Source organism: Clarias gariepinus, chromosome 28 (genome assembly GCF_024256425.1).
Source record: "Clarias gariepinus isolate MV-2021 ecotype Netherlands chromosome 28, CGAR_prim_01v2, whole genome shotgun sequence".
Taxonomy (NCBI): domain Eukaryota; kingdom Metazoa; phylum Chordata; class Actinopteri; order Siluriformes; family Clariidae; genus Clarias; species Clarias gariepinus.
The window spans coordinates 4535285-4563184 of record NC_071127.1 but is presented as its reverse complement, the minus strand read 5'-3'; the positions used below and the strand labels follow the sequence as shown (position 1 = coordinate 4563184).

The 27900-nt window shown below is 40.1% G+C and overlaps 1 protein-coding gene across 1 annotated transcript in view; it reads left to right on the top strand.

Annotated features, from left to right (window-relative positions):
- Positions 1–495: 495 nt before the first annotated feature.
- LOC128515593 (NACHT, LRR and PYD domains-containing protein 3-like) overlaps positions 496–27900 on the top strand; it is a 252939-nt gene continuing 225534 nt past the window's right edge. The window contains exon 1 of the mRNA XM_053489678.1: positions 496–543. The gene's annotated coding sequence lies outside the window, so the exon portion shown is untranslated. The remainder of the gene's footprint in view (positions 544–27900) is intronic.

Below are 27900 nucleotides of genomic sequence, written 5' to 3'. Positions count from 1 at the left end.
TATACACAAACATTATCATTTCACTGTCTATTCTAGTATTATATATTCTATTTTCACAAAGAGCATATTTCAAGACCTTTAAAGAGGTCAGAGTTTTTTTTTTTTTCAACAAATCACAGACCTTGAATTGCTGAGTCATCCCTAGCAACAGGGTCAACCCCACCTCCTCACTAAGAAAAGGTTTTTGTACTTTCCTTACTCAAAGTTGCTCTAAGAAGTTTTCTAAATCACTTTCAGTCTAAGCTAAAGGCTAAGACATTTTAGACTAAGATAGGAGCTCTCTGAGAGAATTCTAAGAAGCTTTGTGAATATAGGCCCTGATCTGTGTCACATTAGGATAAAAATAAGAAAGCAGTGGTGTGAGTTCATCCAAATTAGTCGACTCAAAGAACCGATTCCCTGAACGACACATGATTGAGGAAGTGAAAGTGTTTCTCTCGCAGAGTCCATTTTGTTTCTGCTGAAAAAATAAAATAAAATAAACTTTAACTCCAGGCAGAAACAGTGATATTAATGTCACACAACAGGGACTGCTGAGTAAAAGTGATTTCTTTATCAGGAACGACTTTATATCGGAATAATGAGTTTATATTTATTATAAAACTCATGTTGTATGTTATTGTGTAAAAACAGCAGTAAAACTTCATGATGTCAGCGGAACTGAACTGTTTATCTCCTGTGTGTGTTATATACTCAAGTTTATCTCTTCTGTTTATCATTAATTAAACTATGTTTGTGTAAATTTAGATTTAATAATCTGGAACATAAGAATAATAAAGTTTAAGATCTGCCTTTGGCAGATTTTGGAGATAAAGTCAGAGAGGCCAGATCGAGGTGGTTTGGACATGTTCAGAGGAGAGATTGTGAATATATCGGTAGAAGGATGCTGAGGTTGGAACTGCCAGGCAGGAGGTCTAGAGGAAGACCAAAAAGGAGATTTATGGGTGTAATGAGAGAGGACATGAAGTTAGATGGTGTGAGAGAAGAGGATGCAGAGGATAGGGTTAGATGGAGGCAAATGATTCTCTGTGGCGACCCCTGAAAGGGAACAGCCGAAAGACAAAGAAGAAGAAGATCTGACTTTGGCAGAAGTCCAGGAAAGGCAGCGCGCGGGTATTATATATTTACCGTTATTTCTGTACCGTTTTCTGTTGATCACAGGTTATTTCTATTGATTTTCTTACCAAAGAACTGCTCTTCTTCCTACTTCCTACTGTTCCTGGATAATCTTTAATTAGTTTAATTAAAAAGTTCAATTAAAAAGTTACATATATTCCCTATATACTACACAAACAGAAATCTCTCTCTCTCTCTCTCTCTCTCTTTGTTCCTGCATGACATGACACACTGCATAACATTCATAATCCCTCTGCTGTGATTATATCTGACTAAATAGAATTTCCTTAAAACAAGAAGATATTTATTAGTTTCATGATTTTTTGTGTTTTTAGGGGTGTAATTTATTTCAGTATATATGCAGTAGAGATCAGCATCTTCAGGATTCAGCAGTGTGTCCATAAGCTCTCAGTACAGTACATACACTAATATTCAAACATGGAGAGCCCTGATCTGGAGACAGAAAATGAGACCTCGTCCTCAGAAAAGCAGTAAGTTACTATGTCCTATGTATCTAATATCTGTAGTGATTATTCATGAAAATAATAACTAACACAGACATCACCTGACAAAAATCCCAGATTCTGTTCATTGTGAAATGATGTCCTTAAAAAGTGCAGTTACAAAGTTAACAGTAGTCATGAGACAATACACAATTGTCATGATATAAGACAGGCTTCACAATAATGAACAGGCAGTGTCGACACAAAACACTTTATATTAAATTGTATTATATTAATTTTTATCTGTAATGGCAACATATCCAACGACTGCAATATCACTACCACAGGGTGTTAAACTCTCACTCTGACTGGACACATCGGCATTTTAGTGAGACCCTGCAGAGACATAACTACAATGTACAGTGGTGTGAAAAACTATTTGCCCCCTTCCTGATTTCTTATTCTTTTGCATGTTTGTCACACAAAATGTTTCTGATCATCAAACACATTTAACTATTAGTCAAAGATAACACAAGTAAATACAAAATGCAGTTTTTAAATAATGGTTTTTATTATTTAGGGAGACAAAAAATCCAAACCTACATGGCCCTGTGTGAAAAAGTAATTTCCCCCTGAACCTAATAACTGGTTGGGCCACCCTTAGCAGCAATAACTGCAATCAAGCGTTTGCGATAACTTGCAACAAGTCTTTTACAGCACTCTGGAGGAATTTTGGCCCACTCATCTTTGCAGAATTGTTGTAATTCAGCTTTATTTGAGGTTTTTCTAGCATAAACCGCCTTTTTAAGGTCATGCCACAACATCTCAATAGGATTCAGGTCAGGACTTTGACTAGACCACTCCAAAGTCTTCATTTTCTTTTTCTTCAGCCATTCAGAAGTGGATTTGCTGGTGTGTTTTGGGTCATTGTCCTGCTGCAGCACCCAAGATCGCTTCAGCTTGAGTTGACGAACAGATGGCCGGACATTCTCCTTCAGGATTTTTTGGTAGACAGTAGAATTCATGGTTCCATCTATCACAGCAAGCCTTCCAGGTCCTGAAGCAGCAAAACAACCCCAGACCATCACACTACCACCACCATATTTTACTGTTGGTATGATGTTCTTTTTCTGAAATGCTGTGTTACTTTTACGCCAGATGTAACGGGACACGCACCTTCCAAAAAGTTCAACTTTTGTCTCGTCGGTCCACAAGGTATTTTCCCAAAAGTCTTGGCAATCATTGAGATGTTTTTTAGCAAAATTGAGACGAGCCTTAATGTTCTTTTTGCTTAAAAGTGGTTTGCGCCTTGGAAATCTGCCATGCAGGCCATTTTTGCCCAGTCTCTTTCCTATGGTGGAGTCGTGAACACTGACCTTAATTAAAGCAAGTGAGGCTTGCAGTTCTTTAGATGTTGTCCTGGGGTCTTTTGTGGCCTCTCGGATGAGTTGTCTCTGCGCTCTTGGGGTAATTTTGGTCGGCCGGCCACTCCTGGGAAGGTTCACCACTGTTCCATGTTTTTGCCATTTGTGGATAATGGCTCTCACTGTGGTTCGCTGGAGTCCCAAAGCTTTAGAAATGGCTTTATAACCTTTACCAGACTGATAGATCTCAATTACTTTTGTTCTCATTTGTTCCTGAATTTCTTTGGATCTTGGCATGATGGCTAGTTTTTGAGGTGTTTTTGGTCTACTTCTCTGTGTCAGGTAGCTCCTATTTAAGTGATTTCTTGATTGAAACAGGTGTGGCAGTAATCAGGCCTGGGGGTGACTACAAAAATTGAACTCAGGTGTGATAAACCACAGTTAAGTTATTTTTTAACAAGGGAGGCAATCACTTTTTCACACAGGGCCATGTAGATTTGGAGTTTTTTTTCTCCCTTAATAACGTAAACCTTCATTTAAAAACTGCATTTTGTGTTCAATTATGTTATCTTTGACTAATAGTTAACGGTTTTTGATGAGCAGAAACATTTACTGTAAGTGTGACAAACATGCAAAAGAATAAGAAATCAGAAAGAGGACAAATAGTTTTTCACACCACTGTATATTATTTAGTTTTATTTATTTATTTTAATTAATATAAAATCACACCACCAGTACACACACACTGTGCTTCTGAATGGTATTAGACACGAGTGTGACTTATGTAAGCATATTTTAATTAAATATATTTGTGTATGCAGCAATGTAACAATATGATAATATTAATCAACATAATATTAATCTTAGTGAAATAATATAAAGGTTAAGTGAGAAAAGCAGACAGGTTGTAAAACATAGCAGTAAGAGAAGGGTTAGAGTGACCCAGATAAGACAAGATAAGGTGCCAGGTGTCGGACTTCGCCTAATGAAGGATTGAAACAAGTGTTGGATACACGTATACATGTCTAAGTAAAAATATAGACAAATATCCAAAAGACACACGATTAGTTTTAGAAATACTGAGTTTAATAAAAGTAGACACAAAAATAAACTAGTATGTGCATCTACCAAATAAAGAGATGCTCATACATGGTCTGTCTCTTGAGAACTGTAGAATAAACCAGGAACAACCAACTGATAGAAAAAACCAAGGGCAAAGCAGGGAGGATAAAATCCTGGAAAAACCAACTAAAACCCAAGGACAGAAGAAATAATCAGGTGACAGACACCAGATAAGCACAAGAAACTAGAAACCAGATAAAAAGAGGGGCTAACGAGGTGTACGGGAAACTATGTAATAAACTATACACTGAAACTAAACTTGAAAGAATCAGGGGATCTCCCTGCGAGACAGTGTGTGTGTGTGAAGATGGCCATGTGGGCAGACTGGACGGGCAGATAAGAAATAGGAAAAATCAATGACACAGAGCTAGTCTTGTGAATAAAATATTTTAATAAGAGTAGACAAAGAATAAAAAAGCATATGTACATGGTAATAATATAAAATACAAAGAATAAAAGCCCAACGTAAAATACAAAACATAAGGGGCCAGGGTAAAAGCATCAATAGAAATAAAATTCCTCAGAAGGAACACGGTCTGAACTGCTCTGGCTGTCCGAATCATCCAAAGGGATGAAGTCATCAATGGAGAAGTCGCAGTTGGCTATAAAATAGAATGTATAAAAACATTGAATGGGGTAAAATAAGGCAAATAAGTAAAATAGTGTAAAGGAGATGCTTACCCATGGCTGGTCTCTTGAAAAATGAAGAACATACTAAAGAAAAAACAAGGAAAAAGCCTTGAAAACAAGCGGCACCCCTATATTTTTATAAAAAAGATATGAAAAGTGTAAAGATAATAGAAAATAATTATTAAAGAAGATGTATTATAATGGAGAGAAGTTTCGAGCATAGTAAGAGTCAGATAAGTGCAGGAAGAAGTCACATAACGAGGTGTAAATATAAAGGGAAAGAGTTATGAGCATGGAGAGGAGTCAGATAGCGAGGTGTATGACATAATGGTACAAGATGAGAGAAATGTAATTTTAATGGAAAAATTAATTGATAAAAACTGAATTATAATGGATTATAATTTTGCTGTGGTCAAACGAGGTAAAGGTACAGGGGAGGAGACTGGAGATCCCCCCCTCTTAGAAACTGTATAAAAGGAGCATGATTTTGACTGTGAATTCAGTCTGGACTTGGCACTGCTTTGGTTCTGATCCAAGGCATGGCTAGGCTGGCTCATCTGGGTTCTTACTGCTGCAATAAAAGCCTGACTTACTTCATCCAGCTCTGCGTGGCGTAATCTTCTTTAATTCTTCTTTAATTCTCTTTGTTAATGATTTGTTAACTGATTGATATTTTAATCTAACAGCAACATCAACAGGTGGAAGAATTTTCTCCCACATTTATTGGTGACCCCCGACTGCGATTGCCGTTGAGGGGTGACCCCTCTGGGGACCTGGGACCACCGCGGGCTGACAGACCATTAACTTGTGCCGGCATAGAAAAGGTAAGCAGAAAACCTGTTTGATCAAATTTCTGCATTGGAAGTTCATGGTCTGTTAGTGTGCGTGTTTCCGGCTGGAGGGAGTAACTCCTAAGGTATATTGAACACATTTTGTTGAATGTTGCTAATATTGATCAAATAAGCGCTACATTTATTTTATTATAAAAAGACTGGATGAAGTAACAAAGAATTGGGAGATCTCCAAAAGTTTTTGTTTTCTTATTTTTGTTGTTTATATTCTCTTTACTATTTTTTGTGTTGTGTGACATCTGAGGTAACGCCACTGTGTTGGGGCTAGAGCCCGTATATAAGGAATCGCCAACAAGTGGGGCTGGACCCAGATGGTCCGTTTTGATATATGGTATAAGATATCTGAGGTAACGCCACCGTGTTGGGGCTAGAGCCCGTACACGAGGATTCGCCAACAGGTGGGGCTGGACCCAGATGGTTTAAAGTCCTGCAGATCACTAAGTAGAGGACGGAAGCAAATCCTCAGACGTGGCAGGTGGAAAAAGTCCTGTAATAAGCCACTAGGTATAGAACTTATTAAAAAGCGAGGTGTTTCTAAGACGCGGAGCTGAACAGGTGGTCATTGTGAAAAAGTCCTGTAGGTGGTTGTGCTGTAATCTCGAGTCCTAGGGCTAGAACCCACTTGTGTGAGGTATCGCTAGGAACAGTGCTGCAATCACGTTCCCTAGGGTTAGAACCCATATATATGAGGTATCGCTAGGGAACGAAAGGAGATTGCTATTTGAAAATTCCTACAGGTGGTATTGAAGTTTTCTGGGCCCAGGTTGTGTTGTGTGATAAAAGGTTTTACTGTTGATGTTGTTTTGAGTACTCAAATTGTTAAAAACTGTTGTGAAAAGTAGAAAAACGCTTGTGCTGTGTGTCTTTTGTATCTGTGAGTGTCCTTTAAAAGTGTGCGTGCATTAAATTTATGTGCACAGTCCTGAATTTATGTGTATGTGTAAGAATATAGTAAGTGATACGATATTAGAGATAACTTAATGAGAAGATAAAAGAATTCAAAAACACCTTTTTGGATTTTCTGACTTGCTATAATTATTAGCATAGGCGTCGCTAGGCCAACATTTGTACTCAGCCCCCCTAAAAATTCTTTATAAACTTTACACACATTGCTGGTCGCCCATCGTCCCCTTTAAATTTGATATAAAAGCGGTGACAGACTTCGGCTCCTTCGCGTCTTTCAGCGGGTCTTTAATTCGCCATCACAGAGGGAGGATTAAGTCAAGTGTGTGTTTTTCCATAAATTGTTATATCTGCATCAGTTCAGTCCTTTTTCATAAATACAGTTTACTAAATATCATGAGGGATTAATCAGTTAAATCCTGCTGTGTTCACCCTCATCACACCAGCTGTTTCCTCTAGTGAAAATGAAGCCCTTAATACACACTCTATAAACCTATAGTCTACTTTATACAACAATCATGCCGTCGCTGTTTTAATTGGAAAACCTGACTGTCTATATAAAACATTGCACAGTGCATATGGCATTAACTACCATAGAGTTATGAACATAAATGATTAAAAATACTGACAGACAGCATTCAGTGCACTCGGTTTAACTGCATAGCAGTGTGATTTACAGAGATAGAAAATAATTTTTTTTGTAAAAAATGTATTGTATTAAATAATGTCCCAAATCGTAAAATACATTTATTAGTCTTAGAGTAGGGTTTTTGTCACTTTGATTTAAAAAAAAGTTACTTTTTAATGAATAGAAACAACAACAAAAAAAGAATGATAACATTGAAAATGATTAACAGATAAATGTTTGACACAATTGGCATCCACACAGTTTATTCCATTGTCCAGCCTCATAGGTGTGTTGTTTATTTTGCTAATCAATGTAAGTTTAAAGTTATATGCTGTTTTCTGGTTACATTTTTCTGATTGTACCTGTACATAGAAAAAGGTTTATACAGTAAACAGTGTGTGTGCGTGCATGTGTGATCAGGAAGACTTATTTGAGTACTGATTATGAACAAGCCAAATATGTGTTAAACATCTATGGGGGCTGAGCCCCCCTTAACGGAAAATCCTAGAAACGTCCCTGGTTTTAATAAATATAAGAAATACATAATAATAAGTTTAAATAATAGCGTATAAGATAAAAGCATATAAGTGATACATATAATATTTATAGTATTAAAGAAAACGTGTGGTTATGGTACATATATGGTTAGACATAGAACTCACTGTGACATAAGCTTCCTCTGTAACACAAAGTGGTACAGGTGTTGAATGTACCAGCATAGTAGTATTATAAAATAATAATATTTTTGGATTAGTGTACATATGCGCAGCAACATATTAGTTATTAATGATAAGCTTAAATAAGATATAAAAGGTAACTTTACGTGTTGTGTAGTCAACGACACAATACTAAGAACAATAAACATAGTGCATAAAGTAATAAATGTACCTAGGTTACACATAAAACAAATATTAAATATAACAAATGGAGGAGATCACATAATAAGTGGAGTTAGAGAAATTAACTGGGATGAGCAGATAAGAGAAGAAGAAGTTTTAACTAAGCGCGAACGGGAGTTTAGAATTTTAGAGTCAGATCAGAGTGAAAGATATAGATGTTTATTGAATAATCCTGAGAAGGATTTACTTTTAGAAAAAGAGTGTGACAAGGGAGAGTGGATACATAGGCTCTCATTAAGACCTGTTGTGTTAGATCTTGACAGCAACACACACTTTATTACTTACATCATATTTTAGGATGGAGAAATGATTTTTTTATTGGGTTAGTTCTTAGAGAGATTCGTTTAAAAGTAATAAATAGTATGATAGAATTTGGAGGAATAAGTGGACTCCCTCCACTTCCTTGTTTAACACCGCTCATTTCACTGCTGCAAGCATACCCAGATTTTGATATATTGCGTTTAGAGGAAGGCGTGGGAGGTTGGAAAGTAAAAAGATATAGATTAATAAGAGCATAGGCAGGTCCGGTAGTGCTGAGTTGTATGTGGGTGATTAATAACAATAGTGAACTTGCGTTAATACATGTGGGACCAGACGGGAGAATAATTTTTCAGACCCTTGACAAGATAGTTATGCCTCTGATATTGACACCAGTGGAATATTAATGCTTAAATATGTATGTGTATGTGTATGTATGTGTATGTATGTGTGTATATGTATGTATGTGTGTATGTATGTGTATATATAGGCTATATATATATATGAAAAAAACAACAACAGCTATTATAAATCGGTAGCAGCTAAAAAGTACACAGTAAGAGAGCTATAGGGAAGAGGCACAGGAATTTACACCATAGATCAAGACAGAGGTGTGTGATGGGGAAGCTACCCTGCAGTAAAAAAAAAAAAAAAAAAAAAAAAACGCATGGCCAAAGCCAGCGACACCTGCAGACATAAATTATAACTAAACATAAAGAAGATGGAAAAAATATTAGAAAGTGCATGATAAATTGGCATGACGGGACATCAGGAGAATTGCAATGGCTTAAACAGGGAACTTTTAATGAAGAATGTTGTATGGAAGTAAAAAAAAAAAAAAAAATGCTCAGATACACAACTACAGGAAAGGGTAGAAAAAAAAGAAGAAAAAAAAAAGGACATTGTTGAATGGTTTAAAAAGGAAGAATAAAAAAGGATAAAAGAAGACAAACTGAAGAAGAAAAACAGGAAACAAAGTTAGAGAAAGAGGAACAGGAGTCAGGAGGGAGCGAAGACAGGAAAGAAAAAGCTCATGAGGAAAGAAAAGAGAAGACAAACTCAGAGACCACCACCATACACTGAGGAACACATACAACAGAGGAATAGGGAAATGTACCCACTACAGGAGCTGCATGAACAAGATAAAGGAACATGGGGAGGTGAAGGACATGTGTTGGAAGAAAAAGAGGAAAAAAAAAAACTGATGTCATTTGACTCTGAGTGGATGCCCAGACAAACAGAATAAACAAGACAAGAGTCAACAACTCCCAGGCATGATAGTGACAACGAAAAAGAATGGAGTGAAGAAGAAGAAACAGAGTTACACATGCTAACAGAGAATGAGGAGCTGGAGAGAATGAGAAAACAAAGTAAACAATACCTGAGGAAAAGAAAAGGGCCCGGAGATAAACGGCAAGCCATATCTGACAAAGGAATAATGGAACAAGTGGAATGTGCCATGAAGGAAAGAAAAAGAGAAGAAGAAGACAGAGAAGAAAGGGAAGACACAGACGTATGTCCCAGAGAATCCTGCTCATCGCCATGTCACAAGTGTGACACAGAAGAGGTAGAAACCGAGGAGGATAAGATAATCGAAAGAGCTCAGAAGGAACGAGTGAAAAGGAAAGTAAAAGGGTTCATGATCATTGAACCTAAAAAAAAGATGCAATAAAAAGAACAGAAAGGAAAGACCGGATGAGCACTTCAAGACGCAGCGTTTAAACATACCCAAGAGGTGGAGAACGCACGCAACGATGACCAGACTGCAGAAGAGTGACCCTGCCATTGCACAGAAATCATGTATTATGACACAGGAAGTCAAGATGAAGAATATGCACAGCTGTGGACCGATGTTATGGAAGACTCTATCACCTAGGAGACATAATCTTAGGTGCCGCAGGAGCAGCCATTACTGTACATTTGACTGAACAACTGGAACACTGGCATTAAGTATCTAACACAGCACCTCACATTTCTCTGCTAGTGGGAGAAGAAAACACAATCTAAAGAACTATGACTGATGATCAAGCAAGCAGCTGAAGTGACTAGGTGGGAACAAACCTCTAATCCTTCTGTACATATTTTACAAGATCAAAGATTTTTTTGAAAAAACATTTTTAGGATTAGAATGAGGGTAACACACACAGAGATAGATGGGAACATGCTGTTGTCAACACACCCTCAGAGGGGGATGTGTAACATTCTGTTGTCATTGCACACACAAATGTCATTTAAGATGGCAGGACAGATAGATAAAAAAGAATTAGCAATAGAGGAGGAATAGCTGAAAACAATCCCAGAGAAACTATGGACAAGACATACCACAGAGGTAGGATTAGTTAAGGCTGGAGGACAAGCGTTAATAACAATAAGACAAATGCAACATTGCCTCATCAAAGACAATATCCACTGACACCTCAAGCTATAACAGGTATTAAGCCTACAATAGATGGGTTATTAGAAGCTGGAGTATTAATGCCCACTGAAAGTCCTTGTAATACTCCCATATTTTCTGTCAGAAAGCCCAACTTAGATAATAGAGACTTGTGCATGAATTATGAGCCATAAATAAAATTGTAGAAGCAGAATTGCCTGCAATGCCTGATCCTCACACACCACTGTCTAATATACCAGAAGATACTCAGTGGCACACTGTCATAGATTTATGTTCAGCATTTGTTTGTATTCCACTACATGTGAAAATGAACAAAGCTAGTAGAGAAAAGTTGGAAGTAGAATATCTAGGCAGAGTATTGAAAGGAACATCTAGACACATATCTCCTGAACATATAGAAGCAATATTAAAAGCCCCTAAACAACGGACTGTAAAAGAGATGCTGTCTTTTCTAGGTAGGATTTAGTAGAGACTGGATTTGTGATCCATTGAGAGCAATAGTTAAAGCAGCTGAACAGACAAAAAAATAGTGCAGTGTTAGAATGGACACCTGAAGCACTGGAGGCTTTTGAACAGCTAAAGAGAGAACTCTGTACAGCACCAGCACTCGCTAGTCCAGAGTATAATAAGCCATTCCACCTGTATGTCTCAGAGTGTAGCTGTTTTGCCACGGGGGTTCTGACTCAACAACAAGGTCCTAGCAAGCAACCAATCGCTTATTATAGTACAGCGCTTGATAATTGGAAAAGGCATGCCACTCTGCTACCGAGCAGCAGCATTTGTTTATTGACAAATCTCATCAATTACCATGGGACATCCAGTCGTATACCACCCACCTATTACATGCACTCCTGACCAGCCATAGTTTGTAATTACAAATGCTAGAAGAAAAGAATATTATGTAATACTTTCTGCACCTGAGTTAACTATATATATATATAGACACGCCAAGATTTAGAGAATCAACCTCTGTCACATCCAGATTGTATATTTTTTGTAGATGGGTTGTGTTTTAGAGATGGGGATAGCAATAAAGCAGGCTATGCAATAGTAACACCAGCTCTATATGGAAAAGCATTTAGAATAGTACAAGCAGAACATGTGCCACTACCTTGTACCCAGTTAGCTTTGTCAGGCGCCTGTAAGATAGGAGAAGGAAAAGCATGCACTATATATACTGATTTAGCTTACGCATATGGAATATGCCATTTGTATGGCCCCATATGGGCACAAAGAGGTTATGAAAGAGCAGACGGAACATCAGTAGTACATGGAGAAGCAATAGCAGAGCTATTAGATGCAATCAAAATACCATCAAGTCTAGCCATAGTCAAATGTGTACAGCACATAGAAAAGATAGTACTTTTGTTAGTGATGGAAATGAAGCAGCAGATAAAGTAGCAAAGAAACCAGCAGTAAAACAGATAAACAGGAAGCCAGAATAAAAATAATAACTAATTTATGGCAAAGTGCAGATGGGCGTTGTTTTGCTCCACAAAGTTTTCTCATAACCTTGATAAAACAAGCTCATGGTAAAGATCATGTAGCAAGAGGGGAAGTGATAAAAAGAATCCAAAGGAATGGTGGTCACCCTATTTAGGCCCCATGGTTCATCAATCGCTATCACAGTTCTGTGACATCTTTGCTAGATTAAACAATAAAAAGCACTTTACATCACCAATAGAACATATTCCAGAACCAGACGGACCATTTAGACACATAATGTGTAACTTTGTAGACATGGGTGAGCCTAGGTTCCAAGAAAAACAATACATCTTAGTGGTTGTTGATATATTCAGCAGATGGGTAGAAGCTGTAGCAACAGCTAAGGAGGATGCAACTGCTGTAGTAAAATTCCTATGTAGAGAAGTAATACCAAGATTTGGAATCCCAGACACCCAAAGCTCAGATAACGAAAAGTACTTTGCAAACAAGGTAATACAGAAACATCAAGCGTAGATTCGGATGTGTGTATTGCGCCAATCTCAGGGGATGGTAGAAAGAGAGAGAACAGCATTCTAAAAACGAAATTGGCTAAAATATGTGCAGATACAGGTATGAGCTGGTCACAAGCTTTACCGCTAGCTCTAATGTGCATGAGATAGCAAACTAACCAAAACACACATTTAACACCGTATGAAATGCTTACTGGCAGACCAATGCTGACATCCTTTGTTCGAGGACCCTATAAAGGTCTATCTCACGAATAACTACAAAGTGAACTTGATCATTATGTAAAACACTAATCTGAAATACACAAAGTTATTTTCCAACAGGTTAAGGGAGCGACAGTGCTTGATGACAACAGGCAGAGACCAGCTAACGACGCAGAGGAGACAGACGAAAGAACAGTGCTGCCTGGTGATTGGGTATTTATTCGAGTGTTCAGAAGAAGGTGGAATCAAGCTAGAAGAGAAGGACGATACAAGAATGGACCCTATAGAACCTGTACCAGAGGGGGAAGCAAGGCCGTATCCACAGTAGAAAATCTCCTGTACGATCTGCACCGAGATCTGGAAGCAGACTACGGCACAGACCCCCAGGAAAGATGGGTAGCATTACGACATGATCTGGTCGACTGGTATCCACGCTACCCAACACAGCCTAAGAAATTCATCACCATGGCAGACGTAGTGACTCAGGACCTCAAGTGGGTTACAGCAAAGGCACGGGACATGGTTTCCCTTGATGAGAACTGAGGACTTCTAGAGACATCATACCAACTAGGGAGATATCTTAAGTTTGGCTGCTGCACTACTGCAAACGGTAAAGAGCATGGCGAAAGGTATGGACCGTTTGGGACGATTGAATTCGAACATGTCTATCTAACAGCATCAAAGACCATAACTAAGGTACGGTTGGGAGAAGACGTTTATGAACAGATACTCCGATCGCCACACAACGAATGTTGGATGCATTGCCCACGCCAGGGCACTGGTTAGATCTTCTTTGTCAAGGAGGAGACAAACTGTTTTTCAAACCGCTATCATTCCTCCTGACCTGTACAGATTTACACATCCTTGACTACACTAAGGAGGACCGCAAACTGATAATGGACGAGGGAAATGAAAACCTGGACTCTCTATCTTTGTTCTACAGGGACCCTAATTCTATGTTCGACCCTTCTTTCAATGTATATGTATGATATTTGCTATATATCCAAAGGGATAAGTTCAGGTGAGGAATACACTGTCGAGCATAAGATGCTGGCAAGGTGTGGAATTTTCCCTCTGGATTGGCTAAACTTGATGGTTTTTCGCCCACCTCTGAACTCGTTATAGCTATATACCCGTTAATTACTCATTATATGTACCAGCTATTTACTCAAGTTTGTAACCAACATACTCATTATTACTTTTTATTTACTCACCATATGTTTCCACCTGATTATACTGTATACGTTTATGCTTACTAATTTCAGGGTGGTCCGTTGATTGAGGGGGTAATATGTAAGAAGGACAGTAATATGTAAGAAGGACAGAAAAATGTAAGAAGGACAGAAAAATTGATTAATAAGAAAAGTCGCAGAGTTTTTCTTTATGCGACTTAAAAGTCGCAGAGGGGGAAATATGTAAGCATATTTTAATTAAATATATTTGTGTATGCAGCAATGTAACAATATGATAATATTAATCAACATAATATTAATCTTAGTGAAATAATATAAAGGTTAAGTGAGAAAAGCAGACAGGTTGTAAAACATAACAGTAAGAGAAGGGTTAGAGTGACCCAGATAAGACAAGATAAGGTGCCAGGTGTCGGACTTGGCCTAATGAAGGATTGAAACAAGTGTTGGATACACGTATACATGTCTAAGTAAAAATATAGACAAATATCCAAAAGACACACGATTAGTTTTAGAAATACTGAGTTTAATAAAAGTAGACACAAAAATAAACTAGTATGTGCATCTACCAAATAAAGAGATGCTCATACATGGTCTGTCTCTTGAGAACTGTAGAATTAACCAGGAACAACCAACTGATAGAAAAAACCAAGGGCAAAGCAGGGAGGATAAAATCCTGGAAAAACCAACTAAAACCCAAGGACAGAAGAAATAATCAGGTGACAGACACCAGATAAGCACAAGAAACTAGAAACCAGATAAAAAGAGGGGCTAACGAGGTGTACGGGAAACTATGTAATAAACTATACACTGAAACTAAACTTAAAAGAATCAGGGGATCTCCCTGCGAGACAGTGTGTGTGTGTGAAGATGGCCATGTGGGCAGACTGGACGGGCAGATAAGAAATAGGAAAAATCAATGACACAGGGCTAGTCTTGTGAATAAAATATTTTAATAAGAGTAGACAAAGAATAAAAAGGCATATGTACATGGTAATAATATAAAATACAAAGAATAAAAGCCCAACGTAAAATACAAAACATAAGGGGCCAGGGTAAAAGCATCAATAGAAATAAAATTCCTCAGAAGGAACACGGTCTGAACTGCTCTGGCTGTCCGAATCATCCAAAGGGATGAAGTCATCAATGGAAAAGTCGCAGTTGGCTATAAAATAGAATGTATAAAAACATTGAATGGGGTAAAATAAGGCAAATAAGTAAAATAGTGTAAAGGAGATGCTTACCCATGGCTGGTCTCTTGAAAAATGAAGAACATACCAAAGAAAAAACAAGGAAAAAGCCTTGAAAACAAGCGGCACCCCTATATTTTTATAAAAAAGATATGAAAAGTGTAAAGATAATAGAAAATAATTATTAAAGAAGATGTATTATAATGGAGAGAAGTTTCGAGCATAGTAAGAGTCAGATAAGTGCAGGAAGAAGTCACATAACGAGGTGTAAATATAAAGGGAAAGAGTTATGAGCATGGAGAGGAGTCAGATAGCGAGGTGTATGACATAATGGTACAAGATGAGAGAAATGTAATTTTAATGGAAAAATTAATTGATAAAAACTGAATTATAATGGATTATAATTTTGCTGTGGTCAAACGAGGTAAAGGTACAGGGGAGGAGACTGGAGATCCCCCCCTCTTAGAAACTGTATAAAAGGAGCATGATTTTGACTGTGAATTCAGTCTGGACTTGGCACTGCTTTGGTTCTGATCCAAGGCATGGCTAGGCTGGCTCATCTGGGTTCTTATTGCTGCAATAAAAGCCTGACTTACTTCATCCAGCTCTGCGTGGCGTAATCTTCTTCAATTCTTCTTTAATTCTCTTTGTTAATGATTTGTTAACTGATTGATATTTTAATCTAACAGCAACATCAACAGGTGGAAGAATTTTCTCCCACACTTACATCAAGCACAGCACACAGGTGTTGATTTTAACCTGTATTTTAGATCGTTGTCAAGCCAACCGTGATAGAAACTGGAGTGTACATATATACAACAGTTTACAGTAACTACCTTCAGATGGCTGCACTGTGGATCTGCTGTGAATTCTGGGTAGTGTGATCATGGTAAACACAGTTTCAGTATTGTTTTTCCAAGTTCATGCAGAGAGAATGAGACAAGGCTGTTGGCCTGTTGTTTGTCCCGTGTGCTATGATTGGATCTTTCCTAAATAAAAAATTATTGTGACGCAGCAGAAAAACACTAAGTACACTAAATCAAGGCTGCAACTAATGACTATTGTGATTATTGATAAATATATCGATTACTGAAATTATTAATTGATTAATCAGACTAGTATTGGCACAATTACTCAATAGCTCTTATTCAGGTTTCAGGTTTTAATTTTATCTTGAGGTTGTTTTGTGCCTTTGATAACTAACAATGAAGACAATAAAGATGAAAACTTCATTAAATAAACTTAATAATTACATCTTTAAATGAACATTCCTAATAAAACAAAACTTAATATTCAAGGAAAAGCCGAGTAGCAGCAATAAAATATAACTAATAATTAAAGCTTAAGTCTATGGTGAGGGGCGGAGTCAAGTAAAGTGACGTGTGAAGGGCCTGAGAGTGAGGTAAGTGAGAAAAGTACACACACCTAAGGAGAGTGTGTGTTTGTGTTTGTGTGTGAGACAGAGAGAGAAAGAGAAAGAAAGAGAGAAAATGCTTGTACGCGTTTGCAGAGCCAGAAACACGGCCGCACGCTTGAGTGTGCATTTCATGTAAATTGATAGACAATTTATTTCTGTTTTATGTCCACTTTATAATGTTGTACAGTAAACTAAAGAGAAAGAGATCAGACTCACCAGAACCCAGCCATGTCTCCATGAAGAGTTATCAGTCTACGGTTCCTCCTTTAAACTTTAAACGTGGAGTCTCCTCATCTGTACACAGGTAACATCCCATAGTTCTCAAAGTTAAAGTAAAACATTATCTGTTCATTCTGTATGATGTAGTAATATTCTGTTGCGTCTCTAATGATCACATAGAAAGAATGAATCAGAAAACCTTGAATTAAAACAGAGGTAGATTTTTTTGTTGTTTATCACTGTGTTCTCTAAATATTAATGCACCTGTACAAAATTAATAAATTAAATTAGAGCTCAAATTTAGATTTTGGTATAAATTGATTAAAGTTGTTGCTTCAATGGCTAGATTTTGTTTCCAGTGATGTACAGAGTACAGTGTAATATCAACACCAACAACATGACTGTGACACTGACACGAAAACAATAACTTAACACTGTCACTATTCAAAAATCCCAGATTCTGTTGATCATAAAATGATGTCCTTAAAAATGTCGTTACAATACACAATACACTAAAGCCATGATCTGAGGGAGGCTTCACAGTAATGATGTGACAGTGTTGACACAAATATTTTAAATCGTAAAACTTTTTTCTAATGGCAAAAAATCCAGCCACTTGAACATTCTGTCTTATGTCCATTCTATAATGTTGTACAGTAAAGTCACGATAAAGAAATCAGACTCACAAAAACCCAGCTGTGTCTTCATGGAGAGTGATTGGTCTATGTATCCTCCTAGGACCTTTAAACATGTCTTCTCATCTCCTCATCTGTACACAGTTAACATCCCATAGTTCTCAGCATTCAAGGACAAACGCGTTATCTGTTCATGGTGTAGTAATTAAGGATGTAACAATTAAAAATATATCAATCAGGGCCCGTATTCACAAAGCTTCTTCAGCCTAAAAGTTGCTCCTAGTGACGAAATTCTAAGAAAATGCTTAGAATTATGACTTTCTTAGAATTTTTCCTTAAATTTAGGATTAAATCTTAGTTAAGATAAAAATGATTCATGAAACATCTTAGTCCTAAAAACAGCTCCTAAGGTAAAAATTGTTAAGAGTAGAGAGGAGGACTTTTAAGAGGCTTAAGAGTTTCTATAGCAGAGGACAAAATGGTGGAAAGAAGAAATATTCTCCAAACGTAAAACGTAAAGCTAAAAGTAAACACTGCTTTTCTGTCCAATTTGGTTTTCTTGTTGCTTTACTTCCTTACATCTCTCTTGGATTGTTTGCTACATAATCTCCAAAAGTGCAACTTAAAACATGCAATCATGTAAATTGGTAAAAGGTCAGCCATTTTGCTCCCATCAATCTGAAATGGTATAATAAAAGTAATAGTAAAATCAGTATGGTAAATAAATGTAAGAACTTTAATATAGTAACTACTGTGTGGAAATTGGTTGCTTCTAAAGTCATATTTTCAACATTTGGCTGTTTAATTATTGTTACGACCTTTGATGGAAATTTTGTCTAGGAATTTAAAAAGGAGTAACATTGAGATGACCAAGGGAAAAAGCTTAGCATGTGGCAAGAGAAACAAGAGACACTCAAATTAGCACCGCAAAAGGTTTATTGCTCCCAAACCATGAATATTAACAAACATTGAAGAAAACAAAAATAATAAATGTAACCAGGTGGTAAATAGACGTTTGGTTTTTCTTTTCTCTACATGGTGATATTTCCTAGTTTGTGGTTGTTGGTTGTTTGAGATATGCCATGAAGTCAAATTCCCGTCTTTCCCTTAAGTGGCCACTTGGTGGTGCTGTGTGTGTCAGGTGTTCTTGCCAGGTGCGCATGCGTTCTTGTCTTCAGACATTTTTGTGTGACGTGCAGTGAGCCGGAGGAGCTGCATGCTCTCTGTGGAGTCGCGTCATGGTTGAGGCCATCCAGCGTGTTCCCACTGCCGTATTGTCCCGTACTGTGCTGTATTGTGCCGTATGGTGCCGAATTGTTCTGAGTAGTAACACATTTTTCTTGCGTGGTGGGTCTCTGTAATATTGCGGCGTTTTGCTCAGTCTGTAATATTTTTCTTTAAGTTAAATTTTCCCTTTTTCTATGCTCACGACGGCTGTATATTTACTGTCCGTGTGCTGATGTTGGCAAGATAAATAGTGAGACAGAGCTGTGAAAGTTTGAGAAGTGCTCAATAGATTTTTGTGTTATTTTATTTATTTTTTTGTTTCGACGCCTTTTCTAATGAAAGCTTTGAGGCCGCATATACTTTTCATCGAATTGTGTTAAAATAATATCTGTTGAGAATTATCTGAATAAACTACAAAAGAAGTGAATACCGCTCAATGTGTTCCTGGTGGTAATTAAAAATCCCCGGTCACACATTTTGGTACCAGGAGTGGGGTAGTTTATTCAGTCTGATTTGGTTGCGACGAGCGATGTAGGTTGTTTAGACAATACGGCAGTGGTGAATGTTTTACAGAGGTGGAGGACGTCCCGAGCAAAACTGGTGTGGAAGGGTGCAGTTACAGCGGATGTTGCCAGAGCAGGATGGATCAGAGTTTCCAGAGTGACAGCGGCTAAGAAGATTTATTCAGCGTGACCAGATCCTTTCTGTGGATCTGATAGCTTCTTGGAGGTTGCAGCTGTATCCAGGAGCTGCACATCAGTGGAGTTTGTCTGAGGTGCTGGGAAGACTGTGAGGCTTGGACGAGTTTGCAGCAAGGACCGTTATCGGGGACTGAGTTGTTAATTTCGAATAGTTTTCATTTGAACCTATTTGGGTGAAAAATGTCGAGCGCTGACGAACTGTCTGCAGTGGGGGAACAAGACCCCGTTGTCGAAGCTGGGGGTAATGATGACTTAGAACAAAGGAGGGATCAACTTCAAGAATCAAGGGACCGCAGGAATGACACTTTGGCCAATAGGGCTGTTGGTGGGGGTATTTCCACTCGCTCTTACATTTATGTTCCTCGTGAACGTCAAATTCAACCTTTTTGCGGGGAGTATAACAAAGATGGGAGGTCTGTCGAGGAGTTTATTGAGGAGGTAGAAAGGGTTTTACGGGCCAGAGACCAGACACCAGATGAAGAGGCGGACTTTATTATTTCATTACTGAGGGGATCTGCACTAGAAGAGGTACGATTATGTGTGGGGAACCAGTCCCGACAGGCCAGTGATTTGTTTATTTTTTTTGCGTGAAGCATTTGGGGAACGGCGGAGTGGGACGCAATTGTTACAGGTATTTTACAACCGCAAGCAATTGGAGGGGGAAGACCTTCGAAATTACTCTCATGCTCTTTCTCGTCTATTAAGCTCTATCACAAAACAGTCACCAGACAGCTTGGCTAACGAGCAGGGGATTTTGCGTGATCAGTTTGTGGAGGGTGTACGAGACGCTGTGTTAAGGCGAGAGTTGCGTAAGATGATCAGAGAAAAGCCACACTTGACCCTTCTTGAGATTCGTAATGAAGCTCTTCTGTGGTCTATGGAGGAGAGCAAACCAACTAGAGTTGCGGGTAGCCGACCTGTCCATTCAGAAGTACTGGGGGAAACCAAAGATAGATCTGGTTCTGAAACCCATACATCTGCTGTGTTAAGTGATATTTTACAGGTGATTTCCCGGCAGGACAAGCGAATAAGTGACCAAGAGCAAACTATTTCAGAGCTCACTAAGGCTGTCAATGACTTGACTGCACGATGGTCCGTGGCAGTTCAGCCGAAGTCCTCATCCAAGTTAATCCCTAGGTTTACAGAGGAGGGAGAACCTATCTGTTTTAGGTGCAACGAGACTGGGCATGTGGCCAGGCGCTGCACATTGAGACGGGGTGGGAGACCAAAGAGTGACGCCAGGACAACTGAGGGGCAAGAAAGGCAAGGTCCCTCTATTGCACTGAGTCAGGCAGCACAGGGAGTAGTTTCTGGCTCACTATCGAAAGGCACCAGTCGGGACAGGTTTCTTGAACGGGCGGTTGGAACTTGCCCAATGGTGGATCTCGAAATTAGAGGTGTGTTGGTGTCATGTCTGCTCGACACTGGTAGCCAGGTCAGTACTATTACCGAAAGGTATTTCCGAGATAAATTGTTCGGAAATGACAGTGATGTAATGTCCACTTCAGGTTGGCTAAAAATTACAGCGGCCAACGGTTTAGATATTCCCTATTTGGGTTACATTGAGCTGGACGTAGAGGTTATGGGGATGAGCGTGCCTGAGTGTGGGTTTTTGATCATTAAAGAAACTCCTAGTTCATCATCTGTGTCTGTGCTCGTTGGAATGAACATTATCAGTAAGTGCAGACAGATTGTTTATACTGAAATAGACACTCCACGAGGTGGGGAGCTTGATTCAAATTGGCAGGTGGCTTTCCAACAGGCCCAGTCAGTTGAACTGATCAAACGAGCTGCATTCGCCCGGGTCGCAGGTAAGACACCCACTCATGTGCCTGCGTGGTCGGCAGCTACTGTTCTTGTCAAGGGGATAGGACACGGTAAAAAAGATGACTCTATATGGTTGGTAGAGCAAGTAAACACCCCCTTACCGGGAGGTTTGGTTGTTGTGCCTACCGTGGTTACAGCCGACTTACCTGTGTGTCCTGTAAGAGTGCTCAACTTGTCTCAGGAGGACGTCTGGTTGCAGCCCAGGGTCCGTGTGGGCGTGTTCTTTTTGGCAAATGATAATGATGCAGGTTCGTCTTGTGAAGTAAAGTTTCAGCGGATCTCAGCAGACACTGAGAGGGTCACTGTGGGCGTAGGTCAGGGCTCTGAATCGCACATTCAATCGGTCTTGGATCGCATCATCATGGGAGGTACACTTGAACAACAGGTTCAGTTAAAATTAGTGTTGGGAAAGTATTCAGGTGTGTTTGCATCAGATGATGACGATTTGGGGTATACTGATAGAGTTCAGCACGAGATTCACTTGACAGACGACATGCCAGTAAATCAGCCTTACCGCCGCATTCCACCAAATCAGTACCAGGAAGTAAGAGAGCACATCACAAAGTTGTTAAAGAAGGGTGTCATACAAGAGAGTGTTAGTGCTTACGCCTCCCCTGTGGTATTGGTGCGCAAGGCCGATGGGTCATTACGTCTTTGCGTAGATTATAGGAAGCTTAACGCTAAGACAAGGCGTGATGCATTTCCATTGCCGCGGATTGACGAGAGTTTTGATGCTCTCAGGGGAGCCAGGTTTTTCTCGACAGTGGATTTGGCCTCGGGGTATCATCAGATTGCGGTGAAGGACAGGGATAGGGATAAGACAGCATTCACGACACCATTTGGTCTATTCGAATACCAGAGGATGCCATTTGGGGTCTGCAATGGACCATCAACTTTTCAGCGACTCATGCAGGCTGTTATGAGCGATCTAATCTTCCAGGTGTTGATAGTTTATTTAGATGACATTCTGCTGTATTCACAAACATTTGAAGAGCACCTTGAAAGATTGGAGATGGTGCTGAAGCGGTTGGCAGAGACTGGCTTGAAGGTGAAGCTAGAGAAATGTCGTTTCCTCCAAGACTCAGTGCGGTTCTTGGGCCATCAAGTGTCGGCGCAGGGGATTTCTCCTGACCCAGATAAGGTTGCCGCAGTTAGCAGTTGGAAGACTCCAGAAACAGTGAAAGATCTGAGGTCATTTTTGGGTTTTTGTAGCTATTATAGGAAGTTTATCATGGGCTTCTCAAAGATAGCTGGACCCTTACATGACTTAGTGAATGTGTGTTTGAGTGGAAACAGATCCGCAAAGAGTGGTCGTCATTTTAGTGCTCTGTGGTCTAAGGAATGTGATTATGCATTCAATCAGTTGAAGGAGAAAGTGACGACAGCACCTGTACTTGGGTTTGCTGATTTCAGCCGTCCTTTTATACTGGAGACAGATGCGAGCCAGAATGGGTTAGGTGCCATCTTGTATCAGAAACAGGGTGATGAGAAGAGGGTTATTGCATACGCAAGTAGAAGGTTACGGAATGCTGAGAGAAACGATCGCAATTACAGCAGCATGAAGCTTGAGCTACTGGCCCTTAAGTGGGCAGTAGTTGAGAAGTTCCGGAGCTACTTGCTTGGGTCATGGTTTGAGGTGATCACAGATAATAACCCACTCTGTCACTTGCAAACTGCTAAACTAGGAGCGATTGAGCAGAGGTGGGTAGCTCAAATGTCTGTTTTTAATTTTGAGGTGAAGTACAGACCAGGAAAGAGCAACATGGCAGCTGACGCCTTGTCTAGGCAGGAGTTTGCAGGGGAGCCTGAATCTGATCTTGACGGTGACTGGGATGGGTGTGTAGCCATTTGTAGCTTGGTTAACAGAGGAACAGCTTTGGAGCCTGCGCTTGCATTGAAGGGTATTGAGTGTTCCAGGCTGAGGCAGATACGTGCATCAGAGACAGAAGAGGTCATTAGTCTTCAGGGCAACACTCATACACTTCCAGGTTACACTAGAGAACAGTTGATTGAGTTTCAGAAAAATGATCCTGTTTTGAAAGTGTTTAGAAGGTTCTGGGACGAGAAAAGGAGACCAGTGCACATAGAAAGAAAGACTTTGGCCAAAACAGTGAAGTGTCTTCTAAAACAGTGGAACTTTATAAGAGAACGTAATGGACTGCTGTATCGAGTGGTAGATAATGCTTCTGGCGAGAACTGCTGGCAGTTGTTGTTACCTGTGTGTCTAAAGGAGCGCGTGCTGCAGTGTGTGCATGATGAAATGGGGCACCAGGGTGCTGAGCGGACTGTGGGGTTGTTAAAGCAGAGATGTTTCTGGTCTGGCATGCATGAGGATGTGGAGGAATGGGTAAGGAAGTGTCAGAGGTGCATCCTTACAAAGATGCCTCAGCCTAGAATCAGGGCTCCTGTAAGGGCATTTCTGGCTTCCAGGCCCTTAGAAGTAATTGCAGTGGACTTTACTGTCTTAGAGCCTGCTACTGATGGGCGTGAAAACGTTCTGGTTGTTACTGATGTTTTTACAAAATTTACACAGGCGTTTCCTACAAAAGACCAAAAGGCCGACACCACAGCCAAGACCTTGTTGAAGGAGTGGTTTATGAAGTATGGCGTTCCTGAGAGATTGCACTCCGATCAAGGGCGAAATTTCGAAAGTGAGGTGATAGCAGAGTTGTGCAGACTCTATGGGGTCAAAAAGACACGTACAACACCTTATCGGCCGCAAGGTAATGCCCAATGTGAACGGTATAACCGAACGCTTCACAACTTACTGCGCACACTACCACCAGAACGGAAACGGCGTTGGCCTGAGTACTTGCCCGAGTTAGTTCATGCGTACAATGTGACTCCACATGCCACTACAGGGTTTTCCCCATATTACCTCCTTTTTGGGGTGCAGCCACATCTGCCCATTGATGCATTATTGGGGGGAGGGGAGACTTCTGAAGGGGAAGGTTGGCTATCTGTACACCAAGAGAGACTGCAGTATGCTCATGAGAAAGCTAGGGAGTTCTCAGAGGATAAGGCGCTGGAGAGGGTAACTCGTCTTAATGAAAAGGCCTTCTGTCCCCAGGTCAGCGTGGGTGAGCTTGTATATTTGCGTCACAGACCTCCAGGTAGAAACAAGATTCAAGATGCCTGGAGCCCTGTTGTGTATCGGGTAGTGGATGTAATTGGTACGACTTACACTGTGGAACCCTTAGAAGGTGGGCCATCAAAAAGGGTTCATCGAGCGGAGTTACGCCCAGGTGCTATGCCTACTCCTAAGCCTAGGGGTGTAGACAAATCTCATCCAGCAACCCAGCCTATCGTAAATGAGACTGAGAGTTCTGAGCCCTATGCGGTAGTAGTAGAGGAGATGATACAACCAACTGTAAGTGGGACCACCGAAACTCCGATTAATGTAAACATACCAGGTACCTTGGAGCTGGGAGTTGACAGCAACGAAAATAACCTAGAATCAGGTTCAGTGGACGTTGGTAGAGGCACTGCAGGATCTGATGGGGAGGGCCTTAATACTGGGTCTGCGGATGAGTGTTTGCAGTCTCAGAAGTTTGGCGAAACGCATCCTTTCAGACAAAGGGAGAGACCAATTCCAGCTGTGCGCAGGAGCAAGCGAACAACTGCGGGTGTTCACACGAATCCCTTCCATGCACCCAGGTCCGCTTGTTATGGAGTAAGTGTTAGCACCGATATGGTGTCTCAAGTGTTAACCAGCATTGGCACTGCATTATTTGAGAAAGCCCTACAAGGTGCCATGAATAACTAAGGGTGGAACGAGTAAGTCTTCGAGGGCGTTGACTTATTGCAGGGGAGGGTGTAACCAGGTGGTAAATAGACGTTTGGTTTTTCTTTTCTCTACATGGTGATATTTCCTAGTTTGTGGTTGTTGGTTGTTTGAGATATGCCATGAAGTCAAATTCCCGTCTTTCCCTTAAGTGGCCACTTGGTGGTGCTGTGTGTGTCAGGTGTTCTTGCCAGGTGCGCATGCGTTCTTGTCTTCAGACATTTTTGTGTGACGTGCAGTGAGCCGGAGGAGCTGCATGCTCTCTGTGGAGTCGCGTCATGGTTGAGGCCATCCAGCGTGTTCCCACTGCCGTATTGTCCCGTACTGTGCTGTATTGTGCCGTATGGTGCCGAATTGTTCTGAGTAGTAACACATTTTTCTTGCGTGGTGGGTCTCTGTAATATTGCGGCGTTTTGCTCAGTCTGTAATATTTTTCTTTAAGTTAAATTTTCCCTTTTTCTATGCTCACGACGGCTGTATATTTACTGTCCGTGTGCTGATGTTGGCAAGATAAATAGTGAGACAGAGCTGTGAAAGTTTGAGAAGTGCTCAATAGATTTTTGTGTTATTTTATTTATTTTTTTGTTTCGACGCCTTTTCTAATGAAAGCTTTGAGGCCGCATATACTTTTCATCGAATTGTGTTAAAATAATATCTGTTGAGAATTATCTGAATAAACTACAAAAGAAGTGAATACCGCTCAATGTGTTCCTGGTGGTAATTAAAAATCCCCGGTCACATAAACAACAATAAATTATATAACCAAGACAAACGGGAGAGGGAACGAGAAGTGGCGCTAGAAACTCAAAGAAATAAACATAACAAAAAGAATCCCCACTGTCTCCTCCCAATCCTCTAACTAAGCAAACAAAAATGTGAAAAAAAAGGTCTTCAGCGCAAATGCGCCCTGAACTTACTCTGACTAAAAACACAAAAGTACATATTTAGCGCACTTCGCTATACTAGTGTGTCTAATACATAAAGAAAACTCCTACGTGCAAGGTATGTATGTCACGTGACTTACTAGGCTGTTCCACGTCTCCGTTGTCTGAAAGACGGCAGTTAGTTTAAGTGGAGCTTAAGCGGGCTAATAGTATCGAAAGCACTCCATCAACAAGAACACCGATGTCACCAGAGACAACGTTACACAGATCATTTTGACCACAAGTGATTAAAGTAGTAGCAGAAACGGATAAAATAACACAACGCAACACAACAGCGACACGCCAAGTCAAGCAGCCTCCATCTTCCCGTTGCCGCTTCCGTTTTAAGGGCATCAGAACAGATCACCATTGGCGGAGACCACACGACGTCACAAGTGACCAACGATGATTGACAGGGAGATCCACCAATAGTGTCCTGAAGTAGGCGGCACCTAGAAGCGCTAAAGAGAACATAGAACACACACACAAGGAAAAAACAGTGTACGGTTCGTAACACTCCCCCACTTAAGAATAAACTCTTTTGGAAAAACAAAAAGTTTATACTCTTGAAAGAGCATCCGCTAAGGCATTTTCAACGCCCCTCTTGTGTCTGATATCCAAATTGTAACTCTGCAGAAAAAGTGACCAGCGCGTCAATCTCTGATTATGATTGTACAACTTTGAAAGAAATGTCAAAGGACTGTGATCCGTAAAAACTACCAAAGGTTGCACACTACATCCAACATAAACCTCAAAATGCTGTAATGCAAAAATTAGAGCAAGCGTCTCCTTTTCAATGACTGAATAGTTTAACTGATTCTTGTTAAACTTCCTAGAGAAATAACTTACTGGATGAGCTATACCCTGCTCATCATCCTGTAATAAGACAGCAACAGCCCCAACATTACTTGCATCCACCTCAAGCTTAAATGGACGTTCTAAATCAGGAGCTGCTAGAACAGGTGAACTACTTAATAGTGTTTTCACACTCTCAAATGCATATTGGCACTCTGTATTCCACACAAAAGCAGTAGAAGGACTTAAAAGTGAAGTTAAAGGATTAACCACAGACGAAAAATTTCTGCAGAAGCTGCGGTAATATCCAGCCATTCCGAGAAACCTTCGGAGTTCACGTCGGGTTGTGGGAACTGGGAACTTCGATATAGCCTCAACTTTCGCTTCAACTGGTCGAACTTGACCATGCCCTACCTCCTTTCCCAAATACATCACTTTAGCTTGACCAAACTCACACTTGGCCAAGTTAAGGGTCAAGGAAGCACTCGCACAGCACGTAATGACTTCATGTGTTCAACCCAATCCCTGGAATAAACAACAACATCATCCAAATAAGCACTACAATTAGGAATGCCAGCTAAGACAGTGTTTACCAACCTCTGAAAGGTAGCAGGCGCGTTTCGGAGTCCGAACGCCGTGGCCGTATATTGTGCAAACGAATCTGGAGTGATAAAAGCAGCAATGTCAGAAGCTCTGGGTGTAAGTGGTACTTGCCAGTAGCCTTTAAGCATATCTAACTTACTCACAAACTTTGCATATCCCACATTATCTACGCAATCCTCCATCCTAGGAAGTGGATAGTTATCAGGAACCGTAAGTGAATTTACTTTTCTAAAATCGGTGCAAAACCTAAAAGAACCATCTGGTTTCGGTACCAAAATACATGGAGAGCTCCATGGACTAGAGCTAGGCTTAGCAAGATTGTTCTTCAACAAGTACTCAACTTCTTGTCGCATAACTGAACGCTTAACCGAATTCACTCTGTATGCATGCTGTCGGATCGGTCTAGCATCTTTAACATCAATATCATGCTGAATGACATTAGTTAGCACAGGTACGTCTTTAAACAGACACTCAAATTCAGAAATGAGCCTCACCATATCACACTTCTGATCAATAGACAAATTCGTTAAACGTGAATCAAGATCTTTCAATATTTCAGAATTGCACAACCTCATAGTCGTCTGAGAAATATTTTGAAACATTACCCCGTCTTCTTCAGTATCA